Raw genomic sequence first — 21,812 nt, forward strand, 5'->3', positions numbered from 1 at the left:
ATTTTATTCTTTGACACCTTTTTACCATAGGTTACCTTATCTAGATGGAAGCAACCAAGACAGATTTGCTTACATGTTAGTATGGGTTGGGTTGCCCTTCCTGTGAATACTGGGCAAACAGAGAAAAGTCTTGCTGCAGAAGAAATTTATAGAAGCTGTTTACTGAAGTCTTATAGTTGTTTATTATTTATTAACTTCTATTATTTATTGATGTTGTCAGAAGTAACAAAAATACTACTGGTACTATGCAGAATCTTATTCAGAGGTCTGGACCCATTGAGGGCAGGTGCCTAATACACAACGTAAAGCTATTCCTTGCTCCTGCTTAACAGCTCAGAGGAAAATGCACCTGAATGACTATAAAAATGGAGAATAGTGGCTGGCTGCAAACAGATTACACTGCAAATGTAAGTGGAGTGGAGCAAAAGGTTTGATAAATGGAGTGAAGTACAGCACACAAGGAAAATCTCTGACTAGAGTTATCAGGAAGGAAGACTCATGCATACAGGCTGTGCTGTCACTTTTGGAAGTATCTGAAGTCATCAAACTTTATAAGAGATTCAGAAAATATTTGCAGGAAAATGTATTGATCATGCTGACTTTTCAGTGGTGAGTCCTTTAAATGAGGCAGAAAATACCTGAATGTTTTATGGTTGTACACAACCTTCAGAGTTCATTTGGTTTTGTTTTGGTGTTATATCCTTTAATAACCATGACAGCAGTACCAGAGCTGGGAAATGCAGCAAAGGTGACATAAAACATAGTCAGTCAAAATGACACACTTTCCTTTTATTATTTCAAATGGCAAATTCGATTTGAGAGCTTTGGGGGTATTATTCTTAATTTATAACAAAAGAAGTTGAAAATGATGAATACTATAGATCACTGTATTCCAGAATGGCACCTTGAAATGTTAGAAGTATTAATCTAAAATGATATGTAATATCTAGAATCTGAAATGGGTTGACATGACTTTTCTTTCTACTTTTAAAAGTTCATCAAATGGAATCTACTGTGGGACAACACAGCTTTCCATCAGAATTTCTTGTCTCAAATTCCATGTAATTTCAAAGTTATTTCCCTCTTGTCCTGTAACTAGCTAGCAGCAATTCCCAAAGCCAAAATTTTCACAATCATATCATCATTATGATAAACTTTTCTGAGGCATCTTTTCTCTGATGATTCCTAGAGCATTTGTAAATTATACAGTGGTATAAAGAAGCATTCTCCTTGTCAGATCACGACAACAGTGAAAGGGTCATCTTGCTGAAACAACCCATTTAGTTTTGTGTCTGCTGACCAGAATAGAGAATTACACATGAAATGGAGTAAAGGAAATGAATACGAAGTATTCAGGACAGTGCTGTCTAGCATTAATGCTTGATTATCTCAGACCCAGTAAGGATAGGAGATTTTGATAGGGAGAGAGGAATTTACTGACGTATTTTTTTAAAAAGCACTCAAGTCCCTTGTCCCCTTATCCCTATCTCAGGGATAACTATGCTAGATAGTCATACCTCAAGGGATACAAGATTTCCTAGGAAATTTCCAGTCTAAATAGATGTAACAGTGAGAAGAGGAAAGACGGAAAATTATCGTATCTAGTCACAAATGAGGATTTGAAGCAGCCACAGATTACATGCCGTCAGGCTCACACTTATCACTGGAGGGAGAACAGGAGCATTGCAGCTCTGCTTATGCTTGTGTGCCACACTCCCTCCATGTGGTTGCACATTAAACTCAAGTGCACCAGCTCCTTGCCTCAAAAATATGCACCCTGTTGTGAGCTGCTTTAGCTGACATTCCCAGTTTAGACAACTCCGGAGAAGAATGTACCCTTTTGGCTGCAGTCACACTACTGCTGCTCTTCCAGTTCATTCAGTTTTAAAACATCCTAAAAGCATATTGCACACAGACACACACACACAAGGCTTTGTCTTTTAAGTGCAACCCCTCCCAGAAGTATATATATCAAACAGCTACAAACTTGAAGACACTCTAACAGAACACTGTTTTGTTCTTGCATGTCTCTTCCCTATAACTCTTCATAAATGCTATTGCACACTCTTCTTCAGGCTTCTTCAGAAGGAAAAGTGGGTGGCATACCTAGGAACAACAAGCAGAAGGAGTGCGCCCATAATACTGATTTAATGAAGGCCAGAAGTGATCTCTTGCCTACATGAGCTAATTCATCACGCCAGCAAGAAGAGGAGTGACTGTAGCTGTGGTACAGCTCAGCGTGCACAAAACTGATCTCTTCACCAAATTCCCCAAAGAGAGAAGAGCAGCTCTGTTTAATGGATCACAATAAGTCGCAATTCAGTGCAACATGCTTTATTTAGCTCTTTAACCTTGGCCTATTAGTTATCAGCACAGTTGAGAATAGTTTGTATTCATAAAAAGACTTGTTTATTTTGTAGCACAATCCTTTTCTTTGTTAACATGAAAGAATGGAGCGTGCAGCACTGGAAGGACAGTTCATCCAGGTCTGAAAGTTGCTCTATTAAAAAAATCTCTTCATAAATGATTACTAGGATTAGATTTTATGGGCTAGATTCATAAGAAATTTCAGTCTTGTTCCCATATGTTTCTTACATAATAGGAGACATGCAAAAGATACTTAAAAATGCAATTCCCAGTCATTCATTAAGTGCTCCCCTTCTCTCATGTTTCCGGGAAATAAAAGATATTTTTGTATATTTTGTGGACTTACTCATTTAGAAAGGATTTGTTTTAAGCACTACATTTTCATATAGTTTGAAACCAGATTTTCACCTGCACTCTCTAACTCCCTAAGGATCATTAAAAAAAATGGAGCAAAACAGAAACAATACACATTTTTGCTCTTTCCTCATCTTGCTTGTACCCAGTTCCAGGAAATACTTCAGCAAGTCGAAGAGAGAAAATTATACTGGAAAAGGTTGCATCAACATCTTGCATTTTCACAAGAAGCTTGTGACTCCTGCCGCAGACCTGTGGCCCTCCAGTAACCAATAGAGAGAACAAAAGAAAGTGCACATGTATTTGAAATTCTCCCCAAAATACAGCTTCTCTGACCCCTGAAGTAGGCTGGAATTAAAAGAAGAACTCAAAAAGTCATCTAGAAAATTTGTATTTCTGTTACTTCTTCAGTCTGTCCTTGAGTGTATTTATTGCTCAAATAAATAGGAAATGTGTCTTTGTATAAACTAGGTAATCATTCCACTATGCAACACCAGAAGCTCTGTCTTTTGACAGCATTGTACAGACCAGTTCTAGGGGCCAGGTTAACAGAGGAAAGTCAACTCTTGAAACAACAGAAATGTGATCATGGCATTTATTAGGGCTTCTAAGACAGAGAACCTAATTCCATTGTTAAGTGCTCAAATATCTTTTGAACCTAGTCCTGCCCCACAAGTCAGGACAGACTTCAAGAACCCACACACACAAGCTGCTGAGCATATTTTATGTGCAATAAGAAAGAACTATCTGTTTGCTCTCTCCATGTGAAAAAAGTCTGCAGTGTTCATATTAAAGCTGAACTTTTGAACCATCACTGCTCACGTTAGGAATATCTTGTTCATCTATCCCTGTCCTGGAATGTTTTCCATAAAACTTTATGATGGAACTCATAGTAAACAGAAACAATCTTTATCATTCACAATCACTTATCCATGCTGTGCCCTGGATGCTGGGCTTGCTTTCCTCTCCTCCATCAGACAGATACATCTAGGCTGGCTTTGATGAGCTTGGAACTCTGCTTCAAAACAAAGCAGTGGAAATGCACCTGAAACAAAGTCATTTCTGCCACTGTGAAAATAATGTCTTCTTACAGTCAGACTATTGAGTCCTTTGTATAAACATAAAACTAAAATTCAAGTTAATGGATTTAAATGCTTTTTTTTCCTAAGCTGAACAGTGATGTAGCTCTTTGTTCTGTAGGACAACATGTACAATTTTGCAATTCCAAATGACTGGGTGAACCTAAAAGCCAGATAGATTAAAATGAACATGTAATAGGTAGGTCACCGTTCAGTTGACTGCCTTTGGGACAGACAGAAAGGGACCAAAGGGTCATTTCAACTGTTCTTCTACTTAAAGAGCACTCTGATTTCAGCAGTATTTGGGTTCCACAAAAGGAGCCCTCTGGAGCCATAATACTTCAGGATCTCTGGAAATGCCTTGTGGGTATTCTGGAAATCCAATGCCACTGAGAGATTTCATAGACTTTTGTTCTTTAGTGGAGAGCATGACTGTGGTTGACAGAGGTTTAGCAGACCCAAAGGGCAGTTAAAGCACAGTAGCTTCTGTAGCTGGTGGCACAGAAGAGAGCATTGTGTCTCGGCTGTCTGGCTGTTACCAACTCCTAACACTGGACAGAGACTCATTTACGAAGAGCGCTGGCCCTGTGCCAGGGGCTGTCTTGAAGCAGGAGCTCACATCTCTGGGACACTCTCTGGATGCGTTAACCATGCTGCAGCAGGAGCAAGCCAGCCATTTTTCACAGAGCATCCTACACTTTCCTCTGGGACAGGAGGACACAAGGTCCTTAACAGGAGTGATTTATGCTCTGCACATAAAGAGCTGGAGTAAAAACCTGGCTTTCTGTTACGATGGCACCCACTCCTGAATTTATCCACATCCAGTATTGCTTCCATTAGAGGATATTCTAGTTTGGCATCATTTAACAAAGAACAACTTCATAATGAAAATTCTTTTAGGATTGGAATTTAGCATGTGAGTTTTTAAGCCTAGGAGCCAGTTTCCCCTTTTACCATATGTATTTTAATCAGTTACTTGCTTTCAAGTATCAGGGATCCAAACAGGTCAGTGTTTATTTACACACCTGTATCTTATGCTAAAACTGGGGTTGTTCCAGAGTTACAGTTCTTTAAAGAGTGCTCACAAATTAGCAGCATCTTTAATGCCGTTCTTCATAAAGGAGTAAAGCTGTTATTTTTTATTAATAGTCACATTATTGCTAATTATAATTTCGGAACAACAGTACACTTAAATTATACAGTGATGCCTCTAAAACAACAACAACAAAAGACATTGCTACGCATTTGAAAGAACAAGATACTGTGAACATTCTTATAATCTGTTTCTGAAAAACAAAAATGTTGAATTCAAAAGTCTCCTCTTCAGAATTATTTTTTGTGCTGTGAAGCAGACCTGGCATTCATTAAGGATAAAATGAGTGATTGATGTAAATCAGTGTGGTTGGCAAAACCTATAGAATCTTCTCTCCCTTACAATTCTGCCTGTATTCAGTATTACAGACCATAGCATTTCTTTAAAACACCTTATTTTCCTTCATTTCTCAAAGTCCATTCAAAAGCAGCCATGTCAGAGTACAGCTGCTTGCTTCTAAGCCTGTATACTTTGAATACATGGTATACAGCAACCACAGTTAGGCACTTGAAAGACAGTAATATCAGTATTTACGGGTTAGGATAGTCAGGTCCAAGGTAATCAGGTCCAGGTAGTAGGGGTCCAACTGACTACAAACAAAGCAAGCAATGCCCAGTGCTTTCACGGGTGGGAAGTCTGGTCTGAGACCACTTACCAGAGACACCACCGAGCCTCTGCTCAGACCAGTGCAGTCCTTGGTTTAGGTCTATATATAATGATCGCTTTTGAAAACAAAAAAAAAACAAGAACAAAAAAACCAACAACAGAAATGCCCAGGGCACTTTTAATAGATAGCACAGCTACAGGACTAAGTTCCCATTAAGTCATTTGGAAAGCCAGGACAAATACAGAAAGCTGTTGCTGGAAATGAATTACTGACTCATTTAGCATTCTTTCCTCTAAGTCAGTTTGACCAAAATGGAAGCTCAAGGAAGGAGGTAATGAGATCAAGGAGTGATAATGCACATCAGATTAAGTTTGTGGTAAAGGGAAAATGCAGTAGCCAAAAAGAAAACCAAACACCATTCTGGGCTTCTTGACAAAGGCAACAGATCCTTTTCTCACACATGGATGAAGCTGCTCTTAGAATATTGAGTATGACTTGAGGCCTGCCTGCTGTGAAGACAATTATTAAGCACTGCTTTCTGTTAAACCTCAAAAACTGCTTCCCTCAAAGGACTTGAGAAGGTGAGAAAAATCAGCCCAAGTGCTTGAAATTTAGGAAGGTTTGGTCAAAACCTCTTACTCCTCTTTTGCCCTTTGTTTGCACCTCAACATTTGTGCTAGGCACTTTCAGTAAGGCAAATGTAGACATCACACACTGAGAGAGTCAAATCCATAATTTGGGTTTAGAGACCCTTACATCTCAATACCTAAAGCCCTCAAAAGTCAAAAACAGCATTATCAACTGATATCATTGAAATGGAGACTGAGGTCAACTTGGAAACTTCAGCCACCACCCTCCAAATTCAGCTGCCTTTACGGAGGCATAAAATCTACCTCCAGTACAGTAAAAAAAACCCAATCATATGTATGAGAATAGAGCAAGTCTTCACTATTGGGAAAGTCCAGTAAGCTTTGTAAGGTTTGCTTCGGCTTTTTTAAAGGAGTTGAGAAGGATGCTTTTGAAACAAAGCACTACATTATGAGCTGAGCCAGAGCTGCTCACTGCCTGTGCAGCGTTACAGCTTAGCGTTGCTTCCCTCTCTCTTCAACAAGCCACCTTCCCTAGAGACTTTGCAGCGCCTATCATGCATTAGGTCAAAAGAAAAAACTTGGCCCATAAGGAGCTCAGGGGCATAAAGCATCCACGCTACATCTGCCTCAAAATTGTACTGTAGCTCACACAGATACTTGACCATATCAAAATACTCCCTCCTCATTTCAGTTCAGCCCATTTAGAGATTTAGAAGTGGGTCAGTTAGATTAGAAATGATAACTTTAATAAAACTTCGCCCCACTGAAATTAAAAAAAAAAGAAACTAGAAATACTAAGACTTTTACCCCCACTTAAAATTATCAATTTTGCAAAAATCAGTGTTGGCAGAAGAATTTGAAGGCTTGACAGTTTTAAAATGGAAAATAAAAATATTGTTAGACCGTGCAAATGAAGAGGTCCAAGATGCAATTATTAGGGCTGATGACCTCTTCTTCATCCATTGCCTGGGTAAGGAAGGATGAACCATTTACTGCAGTAATGAGAGAGTCTAGGCTGTGCTTAGCCTGAGAACAGATAGCCTAGACTTCCATCTGCATTGAAAGTCTGAAGAAAATAAACACAAGAAAGCTAAAATCACATCGCAATTTAAAAAGCCATAACGGTCTATACAAAGCATTTGTTTTTTCCCCTGTGACAAAGATTGCTTCTGTTATGCTGGCTATCCCAGATGCACATTTTCCTAATTTGTTGTTTTTATGTGATACGTAGATGTCCGAGCAGTTGGGGTGCCCTCCACGTTTCCTTCTTCCTCTCTGTACTGGCAGAAGGATCAGCACAACAAAAGGATGTTACAAAAAGAAGAATACTCACTCAGCTCCAAAGATGCAGGCGCGCACGTGCGTGCATATACACACACACACACAACAACCAACCAACCAAAAAAAAACACCACAGAAGAGGGATCTCCAGCAAGAGACCCTTCCTCAGCAGCAGTCAGCCATTAAACGGGGTCTAAGAAAGGTGCACCCAGTCTCCACCCCTTCTGGTTACAGAGCTGAATTGCCTTCACCTGTGCTCCCAGGGCTGAGCAGGTCCTTTCCCCAGGTACTCAATCAGCGTTTCAGGTCAGCAGTTCCCATATACTCTCTCATATATCCTCCTTATTTTTGTTACTTTGCATTAATTTGGATAGAGTTCAATTTACTTAACTGCAAACAACATGAATGTAAGGGATGAAGTAATTAACACTTGTGGAAGGTGAATACAGCCAAAGTTTCAGAACGTGACAGTTCATTCCTACAGCACAAAATACATTAAAAAAAATAAAAACACAATACCCAGCATCACCCAAGGCATGATCTCATGCTGGAGTCAATGTAATATTCTGTGGGTATCTGCTATCAAACACCCCTGCCCAGCCACCAGGCATAAGGGAGCTGGAGTATCATCTAACATAACCATCTCATAAATGAGCTCTATTTTCCTTTGTGGTGGCTTTGCTTGTTGAAATGGAGGGAGGTTCTTCTGCTTATTTTATTTCTCAGTGCTCATGGAGCTTTTCGCTCTTTTTACTCAGCCAGTAAATTGACCTTTTGAATTCTGCAGCTATTCAGCAGTAAATAAAGAGCAAAATCTCTCTTGGCGGGCAGTCACTTTGGATTTTCGTATATCTGTTAGCATTCCAGAATTTCATAAGTCTTGCACCAGAGTTAGTTTAGCATATGCTAAGCAAAAGCCTTCCTGCAATGCATTTTTTGCCTATCATTTGTCACATGCAAGTAGACTAAGAAAGAATCAACTTCCTAAAAAGAGCAGTATGTACTGTGCAGAGAGCAGTACTGCTAAAGATTCAAAGCAGTAAGGAAGTGCAATGTCGTCTGGCAGTCTGAGCAGTTCTAATGCTGCTCCCACCAGCTCCTATTTACAATCCTTGGTTATTAAGAAATCCAGTGAAATCCTGGAGCAGGCTCACCTAGCCTTCACCCGACAGCGGTGGATCTCCTTTGGAGCTGGCTGCGCTCACAGGGGCTACCCCTGCAGCCCTCCTGCTCCCAGAACTTTGCCACATATGCACTGTTCCCAATGTGTAAAGTAAAGATAATGCTATTTATCCCAGGGGTAAGTTCTAAAGGCTTAGGTAATGTGCATACACAGCTTTCAAAATATAATCCATTTCATGGTCAGACGTTCCTTCGCCTTATGGAGCTGTGTGTGCATGTGTTTGGAGAGAGCTCTGAGGTGACCTCAGATGGGTATCCCTGCCCACTCGCCACCCCGTTTTCAACAAATAATTGGGAGAGGCAGAGGCAGCAAGATGTGTTACCCTGGCACGATAGCGTGTTTGATGAATAGCTGTGTACCAAGCAACATCATCCATCCCAGCCTATTAGAGCATGGAGAAAAGTGGCGAATTAGCTCTGTGCTGAAATGAATGGTCGGTCCGGGTACCCTGATAAGGTGAGACACACATCCCGGTGATTAGCGGGGTCGGTACTAAAGAACATTAGGAATTCACTTCTGCTGCTCTGATTGGTAATTAAGTGACTCGTCTACTGGCCGACAGTCCTGTACGCTTCCCCAGGCAGTTGTTAGTTCTTCGAAAACCACTCCTGACAAAATGAGGTTTGCCCTTGGTACACAGATAACGAGACTCAGCTTGACAGGTGTGGCGCGATTAGCGCGCTGCTACACGCGGCTCTCTGCTGTAGCCACTCCGTGGTAAACACACTCATTACAACCCGCTGGTCCCCGGAGGCAAAGCATGTTTGACATTATTAATTGGCTTTTCTGTATAAGGAGTCAAATAGATGAAAAGGTTTATCAAGCTGAAATAATTAATTTTGCCTGAATTCGCTGACAGTTCAGTTCTCCCGCAAAAGACCATTTTAAGGAGGGTTTCTTTCTTTCTTTCTTTCTTTTTTTTTTTTTTTTTTTTTTTAAATTTCAAAGTTCAAAAGACACAATTGTGGTAAAAGTGGAGCTTTTTAGTAAATTATAATTAAAGGGAATTTAATTAATTTAGACCTGAGAACAGGGTGTGTGCGGGGGGGAACTCCTATCTTTGTCTATGCAGAGGTCTAGATGGTAGAACATATCATGGCTTAATAATGCATTAATTTTAATCTAATCGAAATATAATAAAAGATGTAATTATGTTTAAAAATTATCATGCTCCAATATTGGTATATTTAAACACTTAATACTTATGCTGCTTCCAGTTAGCAAAAGTTGTAATTGTTGCACTCAAATTTAGCTTATTTAATGATAGGGCTTATATTCATGAGGTTAATTGAATAAATCATTGTAATAACTAATGGCGAAACTATGATTATCTATCAAGTTCTAATTTCACTTTCAAAAGGAGAAAAAAACTCAGAAGTTATTTTTCATGGTTTCTCTCCCCAAAAGGCAGTAGATATTCTCAAAAACTTGAAGCTAATGTTTGACTTCAATCCCAATGCTGTACTTTTTCCATACTTTTCTAATGACACTCTCTGCGTCGTTTAGTCTTTTCAAAGCATGCCAATGGGACTCAGCAAATCTTTTAAACATTCCACATTAGAACGCGCAGATAAACATTGTGCAGTTGTGTGCATTCAGTTTGTTTACCAGCCCTTCCCAACCAACGAACACATTCATCTCATAATTACAAAAGCATAAGACATGAAATTTCAGAGTAGTGTGGATTATATGAAAGCAAAAAAAGATATAGAAAACCATGGAAGAGCAATTGGATCAGTAGCTGCTTCAGCACAGTCGCTGTTTAATACATCTGCTGATGCTCTTTGATTGAGAGATGTTGAAAGGATGTCTTCACATCCAACTTTTAAAAAACCCTTTGACCTTTTCCAAGAGACGTGTGCATATCGCTAGGCAAAGCAATGAAAAGTTCTCTAACAAACCAGTTATTTTTGCCACCCAAAACCATAACCTAACGTCCTCTGTGGAATATTTCAAAACATTCAAAATATTTTGAAAGAGCAACAAGGGACTTCTCTGCATTAAAGCAGGCTCTATGCCATCAAACACTCCAAGGTTTGTTCAACAGTGCTATAATTCGGCAACATCGCTGTATCCATCCCAGTCACAAAGAGAAGTTTTTAGACAGCCTTTCTTTTATATCTAGCAGGGGCTGAGGATCCAGGAATGACATCTAAGTGTCAACAACTCAATATATTTTTCATATCATTTGAGAATGTTTGTAAATATCTCTCACATCTATACAATTGTATTTCTGAACACACTGATGGGAATTCAGCAAGGCAGCGTTACACCTGTAAAAGTGACAGGTAATCCAGCAGGTATGCAGCTCCTATGGCAAAGGACATGGCCCATGGTCCAGGGGGCTGCAGAGGGGGAACCAGGGGGCACTGGTAGGCTGTGGTGTGACCACTGGCCCATGCAGACCCACATGGGTTGGAACAAACACAGGGAAAGAGAAGGTAAAGCAGTGAAACTTGCTTTAAAAGTCACTTCAGAATAACAAGCTTGCAAGTCTTGCGCAGTGGTAAACAGTGGTATTTACCAGCAACAAAGCATTTGGTTCAAGAAATAGCTTTTTCCAAAAATGCAAACATCCGTGCACTCACACTGGACCAGTCAGCAAATGCATCAAAGGGATAAGAAATTAAGGCCAGTCATTAACAGCATCACTTTCTCCCTTTGCCACACTTAATGATACTTATCATATTTTCTGCTTGCATGTACTATATTAAACTAACTAATTGGCTACATAATAAAGCACAGAGGACATCCTGTTGAGGTAACTGGGGACTTGAGAACTGGAGGGAGGAGCAAGAATGCTGGGTACGAGCTGAGCTGTGGCTGATTGACCAAGTTTCTTCAACATTTTAGTTGGCATTTTTCATAAATACATTTAAATCTTGTGTCTCACAGGCATGGGCTCACGTTCTAATTCAAGATAAATTTATTTTGGATTTGTAATGGCTTATCTCACACTAACAAATCTTGCCTTAAAAACTCTGGCAAAAATACATACACTCTAAAGCAAAGACCCCAATGCCACATAGCCCATTGTTCTGCCAACAGAATTAATAATTCTGAATCTTAAAATTCTCATCTTCAGCAACTGCGTTTGATAAAATCCTCCTATCTAGAAGGATTCTATGTCAATGTGGTCAGTAGAAGAATATCCTGGGGAAAAGCACATCTGCCCAGCACCTCCCTTTCATTCATTAACCCACAAGGGGCTAACACTAATTAGATCAGGCTGCTCATTTTAAGCTGATAATTGATTTAAATAGGTTGCTCATTTAAAATAGAATAAAAACCTGCTAAACATTTGGTGCTTGGGTTTTTTTCATCTGCAACTTTCAATTGCTTGTGCAATGTAGCATAAAATGTAGAGGTCTCCCTTTGCTAAAAAGGCCATAAAATTAATTACAATGAGTATGAATTGTGCAGGGCAAGGGGGTGGGGGAAACTGAGTGCTGGAGTTAACTGGTGATGACTGACTAAGAGCCAGAAGGAAGAGATCTTGTTTCCTTTAAGCCGACTTTTGTGAGTAACTCAGAAACGGGAACCACTCAGCATTACAGACTTTTTCATCCCGTAAGAGGAAGAACAGCGCAGTGTGCCCAGTGATGCTTTGTGCGTCTTCTGAACTGACGTTACTGGGTGTGCACACATTACTGTATGCTGCTGGAGATTTCTATCGTCTCTCTCTTTTATTAATTAATAGCTCAGTCTCTGTCCAAGCATGTAAATAAGAAAACTCCATTTTGTTATTGGAATGATGTAAAAAATACCCCCTTGGTCAAGGTGTAGATCAAAAACTTGAGCTGCATGTGACCGTAAGTGACAGCTTGTTACTTTGAGATCTACATAAATCATTATCTTTTCAGTCAGCTCTAAGCATGTGTGTTTACACGAGGCTCAGAGCTCAACCCAGACCAGTACCCAGCATTTACTGTTTATTTAGCCCAGATTAGCATATAAATCTGCAAGGTGACGTGTGCGCACACAGCAGAGCAAGCAGCAGTGGGTACAAGTGGGCTGAAGCTCCTGGCACTGCAGATGTTTTAAACCAGGGTTACCACTGGACAGTGAGTAAAATGACTGCGAGCGGCAGAGATGGTCAGCACCATCGTTTTACTTCTATCCATTTCACCAATCATTTCAATTGAGCCCCTTGCGCAGTTGGGGAAGTTGCCTGTGCACCAGTGGCTCTGTGTTTGCTCAGTACAAATCACGTTCTTTCTTCTGCTTCCAACAAATTCACATCAGAGGTTCAGACTTCGCAGCTCGCGGAGACTCAAGGAGTTTCTGCCTTGAAAAACTATTCAAGAGCACTCGCTAGTGGCTGGGAATTCAAATAGCACCTCAGTGGGCCATTACTCAGCCTGTTTCGCTCATGCCTTTTTAAATCGTAGAAAAGACAGCAAGGAGACAATAAACACTCGTTCGATAATTCCGTATTCAGGCATCAGATCATTTTTACAGTTAATGGTAAACACTGTATACCAGTAAGCTGTTTTTCAAAGCAACCAGTTGTGAAATACACTCAAAACAATGCTAGTTCCTCAATCGCTATCACGGAATATTGAAGATAATTCAATTGTTTACATTTTACATGAATGCCTGAATTTCTCCATTCGGTTTGGAACAAAACACGTGTTAACAAAGCAAGCCGTTTTAAAGGAAAGTGCTAATTTCTTCCCTTGCATTTCAATTTGTCACAGAACACACACTTCTCCTGTTCTCTTCTTAGGTGCAGGTGCACTAATATATAAGCACGAAGCCCATGAAAATGCAGGTGAGCAATCCCCCTAATTGACAGCCTGCTGCAATAAGAGCCCACAGATAGGAGGAACTGTAATTACCACACAGTGATGCTGCGCTGATTTAGTTGCTAAAATGTCCCATAAGAGAATAGATGTGACAGTAGATAACCAGGTGAAACTTGGGCAGTGCCCAGAGGAAGAGTGGGCAGTTTTGTTCGGTTTGTAGCCTGGACACCCTGCTGCACTAGGGTGGGAGGAGCAGGGCTGCATGTCCCCAGGGACAGGGCCCCATAAGCACTGCCTGTCCAGGGAGGACAGGCTCCTCTCTGTGTCGCTCAGCTGCAGAGGAACAGATTGCTGGCCAGCATGGAAAGCTGCCTGGTTCCTAGATTAGTGATGAGGTAATCTAGAATTTACATATGTGTGGAGAGGGACTGTTTTGATCCCAAGGTAATATATTTGTGGTATAATAATTAGGCAATTGAGAAAAGGTGAAGGAGGCCAGATAAGAGGGAGACAAAGTATTGCCAATGCCAAGGAAGGGCACAACAACATGCCAGGGCCAGTCACATGTGAGGCAAGACCAAGATGCTCACATGTGCACAGCAACATGAAGCCAAGTGTGCTGCTCCAGCCCTAGATCCTCACTCCTGACATTTCAATGGAAACTAGGCTTTCCCACAGTCACCTGCACAGCAAAAGCACAGCATCATTCCTGAATTCCAGTGTACAGAAATATATCTATTTTTAATACTTGGCTCTTCATTTCACTTTGAACTCTGTTTGACACAGTAGTTTGGGAGCTCAGGAAGGAAGCTTGAGATGACCACAATGTCTCTCTTATATCCTGATCAAGATTACTCAAAATGAGTAGGTTAATCCTGAGACACCAGTTTCTCCTTGCTCAGAAATCCTCATGCATGGATTTGCCAGCATTGAATGTCATCTGTCAACATATGTCCAGAGACATCTGTATAAGCATCAAACTTCAGCTGTGTTGGAATACTCAGCCACTCAATCTCTATCTCATCTCTTTTATTTCCTACTCTGCTCTGCTTTATGCCCTGTTTTCTTGCCAGCCTTCTCTCTTTGGTACATTTCAGCACCTGTACTTCTCTTTAGAATTCTTTTCCTTAATGTGTCTTTTATTTTTGCTGTAATTTATCTCCTGTCTGTGCCTGCCTTTGTCTTGAGATGCAATTTCTTACAGCTTTCAATTATCTCTGAAAAATAATTTTCTTTGCAACTTCCATCTCCCTGCACATTGTTCTTAATCTCATCTCTGGCTGTTTTTACTGTTACTTAAAATAGCATAATATATTTCTCATCTGCTTCCTTTCTCAGTTGATAACTACCCATCATTGCTATTTCCCTTGCCATCTCCTGAAGACCATTTCTAAACCACGCTCTGCTTGTCCTCAGTGGGACTCTCCTTTTCCCCTTGCTTTCCTCCTGCAGCAGTAGGATGAAGGGGGACCTGGTGAGCCTTTCTGTGCTCGCATGCGATCACCACCTGACAAGAGACTTCTAAGACATCCTGGTTAGGTTTCCTTTATGCGAAAGTTCAACACATCATTTCTACCTTCACTTTAGAACATCCATAGGAAAAGCCTCCTGCCAGGATTGCTGCTCAGTTGTTGCGGTTCAGCAACCGCATTTTGAACAGTGGCATTTTGAACCAAATCCTCAAGGCCATTTTAGGCACACGTGTTGGAGAAAACAGCCTGGCTGAGCAGAACTTTAATGACATTGCAGCTTCAGAGACATCAAGGGCTATGAAGATTTTTAAGAACTTCTCAGTCAAGGTCCTTATTCTCAAGGGCTCTTAAAATGAATACCTAAAAGATATTTTTTTCTGTTTCCTCTTTCTCCATAAAGGAAGAGATTATAAGGAGGTCAAGTTTTTGTTTGGGTATTTGGTGGTTTTTTTGTTGTTGTTGTTGTTTTTGTTTTTACTTTTCATTCTGGAGGATTTAAACTATCTGTGTTCTGGGGCAAGCTCAGCATAAACACACAACAAGACCAGTGTGCTTGCAAGGAGATTGTGCAACTGCTTTCTTGTGTGGTGCGTTTTCTGCTGTAGTGCTGTAGTCAGTAACTGCTCTGGATCCCATTCTAGGACACAAGCCAAGAATGAGAAATAAGGCTGCAAGAGAGACAACAATTGACAACCACAGTATTGTTTGACTTGGAGTACACACCGGGGTAAAGCCTACAGCAGGAATCCAAGCACTTTAAGTAGCAGATGCTGATTTTAATCTTCCTGGTAGTTAGGAAGTGCTCCTCTTAGAGCCGCGTGCGGCCCATGGAGCTGCTGAGGGAATTCTTCCCGGTTATGTCAGCAAGGAAACGGCAGCAGGAGCGCATCGGTGCTCACCCGCAGTGATCCGCCGAGAAAAGGAGGATGCGTATGAATATGGGCTTTGTTGGAGAAAAGGACTGTGCTCCCAGCAACTGTTGGAAAAGATGGATGGTCAAAATGGGGAAAAAAAAAATACCGGTGTTGAAGCTTGCTAGGAATTTTTAGCTGGGAACACAACAGTCTCTGAGCATGCACACTGCATGTGAAAGAAGAAGATAAAGCTGTTTCACTGCAATTTGGAAACAAAGGAAAAACACAGGGAGAGGAAAACAGGCAAAGTAAATCGAGGTTTTGACTCTGCTTAAAGAAAAAAGCATTAAAAACTACTCCATCAAAGTAGGGTAAGGCAGCAACAGATAAGAGATGCCACAGGGCTATAAAGGTCTTTGGATGTCCCAGATTTTAAAGGAAATTAGAATAATACAAAGTAAACTCTTTAATTTTCTGATAATTGCTAAGATTTGTGATGAATGTTGAAAAAGACTAAGTAGATGTTACAGAATGAAAATGGAATTTAGGAGCATAGCACAAGTTACTGCACAGGATGATATAAACTATCTAATTTCCTGAGCAGTTGTTGGAGCTGATCAGAAAACGCTGATGAAAATTAAATCTTGATGAAAAAGAGCACCTCTTTCAGAACTGTTTATGGTTTCCTAATCCAGCCCACACTCCCACTTTCCACATGTCTTTGAGAGTGCTCTGGGTGGGATCCAAAGCTATGAAAGCAGTGGACAGGATCCCACTGGCATCCAGCAGGTGGGACATGAATGCCAAGTCTGTGTCGGGATGTCTCTTGAAAGCCATATCTCTCACTGCAGATCCCAAATATTATATCCAGGCCTACAATAATCCTCTCTAAAACACAAAGGTTTTGGATATTTTATGGTCAAACTTTCTACTGCAAACAAAATGGCAAATAGCAAATTTATACGGATAGCACTTACAAAATGAAAATAGCCCAGGCACACAGAACACGAAAGTTATGTATCACTCTGTCCAAGAAAGGAATTTAAATTTTACTGTTCAGAACAGCCCAGAGTGATGAGCTGAAGCTCTGTTTGTACCCTGACTGCAGCAACTGCAGTGTCGTCACTGGGGGAGAAAGGGTGAGGATCACCACTCCTTGTTAGCAGGGCTCTTTCCTATTATCCCCTTGAAATTTGACATGAAGCAAAACAGCGAGCTATAAAACAAGGAGTCCCTTATCTTCATATAAAGCAAAGATTACAGTTTTGGGTTTTTTTTTTTTTTCCTCTGGGTTTACAATGAGCTCTGGTGGTATTTATTCTCCCTGGATGAGGGTTTTCTCAAGCCTGCTGCACATGGGTTCTCTGCTGTGTTGCAGTCCCATTGTAGCCACCCTCCTTACCAGTGCCACTGTGGTGTATTTGCCCTTGCTGTGCTATGTGACTATGCAGACCTTCATGGAGGACTCGTCCCTCCAGATACAGTTTTAATGGGTCAGATTCAAAAGGAGAAATGGCATATATAAAAACATGCAAGCAAATACCATATGCACATATTCATGTGTGTGTCTTTTTGAGGGGGGGTGAAGGAATGAATCAGCTTAAAATGCTGTTTAGCAGGATGAGATTTCCCTCCATCAGTCACAGTGGACACATACTCCTATTTCATTCATAGTTTCAGGAAATAATAACAATTTTTGTTGTCGGAGAGTTAATCTGTCAGGATTATAGTATTTGAAAAGAGCTCCAAAGAGAAGGAAAGAACCATAAATGATAAATACATGTAAACTAATTGCAGGCTTTATTTTATCAAGCCACAAAAATGTAAAATACTCAGCTCCAGGGATTCTAAATGGATTGAACAATATTTTTTTAAAGAAATCTTTAGTGTTATTCCAGGATAATGAGTAAGTGCCCCCAGGACACTCTTGAAAGGAGATAATGCATCTCAAGAGCTGATTTCCTCTTTCTGGCAACATATTCCAGCTCTAAAAGTATTTGGATTAAGCAACTAAACTGACTGGGCTGTCAATACAGCAAAGCAAGTTTACAGAGCTACCTTCACTGCGGTGCTCAGCAGCTGCTATCTTTCACTGTTCAAAACTGTCAGGTATATTTTCTTCTCATGTGAAAACATAATTTTCTCTTCAAATTTAAGGTGCAGCACAGAGAACAACCCAAGGGGTGAGCTACTCAGGAGAATTCATAGATATTTAGCTCAGGTGTTACTTAGCTGTCTAAATTAATACAGAAAAGATAACTACGGAGACTCGAAAACTGAAGAGTTTAGAGCCCAGAACCAGGAATTTACACACAAGGGTTTGGAGTCCAATCTTACAAGTCCATTTTACTTTGCAGAATGTTGTTAAAACCTCTTCAAGCACAGAACATGCAGATGGCCATGACTGGTGTCTCTGCAACTGCTAAAATCTATATGCAACAAAGGGAACAAAAATGCAAAGCCAAACTGGGGCAGCAACATGGGCAAGAGGATTAGAAAAAGAATAAATGATTGACAGACATGAGTTTACACATGGCTCTGCCTTGGTGAAAGATGGCAAACCAAGCTCCTGCTCATTTTGAGCCCCAGCTAGGCTGGATGGTGAGCCCAGAAAACTTCAGACAGAAAACCTGCCATGAAACAAACGCACTACAGCTCCTGCAAACACAGAGCTTCAGCAAGGAGCTGCACAAGAACCAGGCAGACAGATCCTGCAAGTCTCACCTTCGTCTCCAGATGGAGAGGACGGTGTTTCCCACTAACATTTGAATCCCAAAGAGGCACAGCCAGTTGCGGGATGAGGCATAAGAGATGAAAACATGCCCAGAGCTTCCAGCTTTCTGGAAAGAGAGAGATGACAAATGTATACTTGGGACTGCGGCACACCTGCTGGATCCTGAAGTAGGGCAGTTATAGAGTTGTGTTTCATATGGCCCCAGTAAAGGCATTGACCCAAATAATTTTCCTGGCAGTCCCACTGGGCAAATATACAAAATGTTGGGGAATGCACCTAGTGATGTGTTTAGCAACCAGGAGCATTTGTTTCTTCCAGAGTTATAACAAACCATTGACTTATTCCAGAGATCGGCAACACCTCTGCATGTCAAGGAAGAGCCTTCTATTTTTAATAGATATTTAAGTTCCTCTGTATTTTTAATTATTATTCCCCCATGCTCTTAAAGAAACAGAAATACAAATATCCAGCTCTGCAAATATCTAGTTGCTATTGGTACTTATGGAATCCTATGTCCCTCAAATATTTAGACTTCACTGTGAAATCAGAAAAAATGTTCCATGGTGGCCAATCAAAACAGAAAAGCGACCCCACTTTTTAAGGCTTAGACACGTTTGTACTTGGTATGAAAATAAAACTGCCACTGAGATTGTCAAAAAGTATGAGGCCAACATGCTTTGCTGCTTTTATAGACATCGACTGCCATTTGTATATAACGCATTCCCAACCTAATTATGGTTACTTAGTACCTAACACGTATATATCTTTATATATACATGCGCCTGCAAAAACTCCTTTGCTAGCATGCCTCAGTTTCATTGGACGTGTTGATCTTTATAGCTTCCTTTTAAAATCACTGAACTTCAGGAGAGAGAAAACATACAAGTACCTTAAGAAATGTTGATTTATGAACTGCAGTGGTCTTTATTTTTCTTGTAAACCTGGGTGGAAAATTGATCAGTTATAAGACTGCTATAGATCTCACGGGTTTGCAAGATATATTATTGTATTTCGAGATTATCCAATATTGCAAGAGATTTTTTCCCCCCCTTTTTTTTTTTTTTTTTTCTTTTCTTTACCACAGTCATACATTTTCCTGTCTCCATTCTTTTTTCTTTTTTTTTTTCTTTTCTTTTTTTTTTTTTCCCCCCACTCTTGTTAGAGTTAGGGAAGCTATCATAAAATAAAAACGAAGAGGAAGAAATCATCTTAGAGAAAGTAGCTTTGGGCCACCCCAGGTTTTCCCAATCCATCAGAATGTGGGTTTTATTTCATACCCCACTGAGGTGGAATTTGCAGAATGTTTCTTAAATTACCATGAGGTGATCTTATAAGACAATTACTGTCTTTTTCCCCCCTTTTGCTTCACTCTGCTTTTGACAGCTGTTGGCGTTTATTATATAGCTGATAGACCTCGCATTAATTTTCTGTGCAGAGCTCTTCTGTAGGATACAGATCAGTTCAACTGTAAAGTAAAATGTACAGACTAGAATTGCTCAAAAGTAGGATAATCTATCTTGTAGAGAATGAAAATATTTTCCAAATCTTATGAAATTCCATTTTAGGCAGAAAGATGAACTACAGGAATTTTACCTATGAAAGTTACATAAAAAAAATAACATCCTGAAAATCTTAGAAGAAATGAGAAAGTGCTGACTTTTTTATCAGAACAAAAATGTCATTTCAAAATGCTAACAGTTTTGATAGTTCAAAATCCAAATCTGTGCCTCCAGCTTTTTCTGTTCAGGATAATATCAGGAGGTAGGGACCTCTTCATAACATTCCCCAAATGTCACCTGTCTTGACAATCTCTAAAATAATGAAGTTTTTTCAGTGAGACACCAACAGCAGTACAAGATAAGTTATATTCTGAGCTACCTGTATCTTTATTATCTATTCTAATAAAGCATGCAGATCCAGATCCCATAAAAACTTTGGCGACTATCATGTTATGTGCTACTTCAAAAGGCATATTCCTTGTGTGCTTGGAGCTCTGGAAGCTTTGTTACCAATTCCTCCATGTATCTGAGTACTCAGTGTGCAGACAAGATGTCTTTTTTCTGTCCTGATGTAGCTGAAACATTTGACCCTGTATTAGAAAATGATTTCTGAGCAACTGGTTTCTAACTCAGTAACATCAACGGTGCCAAAGTCCGTCACAGTCTGGCGTTCAGCTCCTAACTCTTGAGCCGAAGGCTGGATAAGACTTACAGGCTGTATTTTGGCAAAAGCAACAAACAATCATCACATATATGATATAGATCTGTAGTTCTGGCAGCACTGTTGCGACTGTCAGCCAGCTATCTATCCAAATCATCTGCGTCCTTCTTGATCCTTTTCAATTTTCACTCTATGCCTTTGCTGAGATGCTGTTTCCCTTTTTATGTGGTATGAACAGCACTTTCTAGAGGTAATTGTTTTCCTCCCACCTTTAAATCAGGAGCTAAAAGTAAGGGGAAAGTTACTTGCATGCTGCGTGGAAGGAGGCTTCTGGACCTGAGCCAAAATGTACTGCAAATGTACTGCTTCCTAAGCACTTTCCTACTAAGGGTTATGCACTAATTAATTTGCAGATGTTGAGTTCTATTTTAACATAAAGGAATATGCACTGATTCACATGAACATGATTTCCAGAAATTGAAGAATGTATTCATTAGCGCAGATATTACCACCTACAAAGCAGAGTTGCGGACTGAGATAGAAGGATAAGACAAAAACTTTCAACCAAACCTCACATTACTCATCCCAAAGATGTTCACCACTGATAGAAATGCATCTGAACCCACTCTTCAGATGTACATGGAACAGTTATACAGGAGATGCTAGTCTTACCAATCCTATGGGGTTTTGTCTTGCGGCAATTATTTTGAGGTCCCAGGTTTATACCTCTCCTGGAGATGTTACAGTTGGAATAATATGAAGAAGTCTTCTAAGCTGAGCTGCTATAGTCCAAAGTAAAATCTAGTCCAGTTACTTACTGCCTGAGATGAGATCTATCAGATGGACCACAGATCCAGCACAGCTGGTTACACAGCTGGTTCTAACATTCTTGTTGTCATCTTTCTATCAATACTATCTTAATTACACACACTAACTAAAAAGTATATTTGAAGAATTCCTTCATCAAGAACCTTACTGATACAGCCTTCTGCTGGAAACATTCTTCTCCTTGCCATGAGCAAGTTTAAGTGTATAACACCATGATTTGTTAGGTGGAGGAAGCTGTATGACAAAACACTTCAGAGATGCAATGCTTTTTGCCAAGCAGCTGAAACTGTTTTGTTGATAAATGCTCATGTCTCATACTATTAACACTGTCACACAGGTAAAGTTTGATCTGCTGACAAAACCTCTTGTGGCTGTCTCTTAATCTATTCAGTAATCAATATTAACGCTGTCAAATGTCTCAAAACATTCCTTTTAGCTTGTTTGTTTCAGTATGTGCTATAT

Source organism: Meleagris gallopavo, chromosome 7 (assembly GCF_905368555.1).
Source record: "Meleagris gallopavo chromosome 7, MGAL_WU_HG_1.1, whole genome shotgun sequence".
Lineage (NCBI taxonomy): Eukaryota > Metazoa > Chordata > Aves > Galliformes > Phasianidae > Meleagris > Meleagris gallopavo.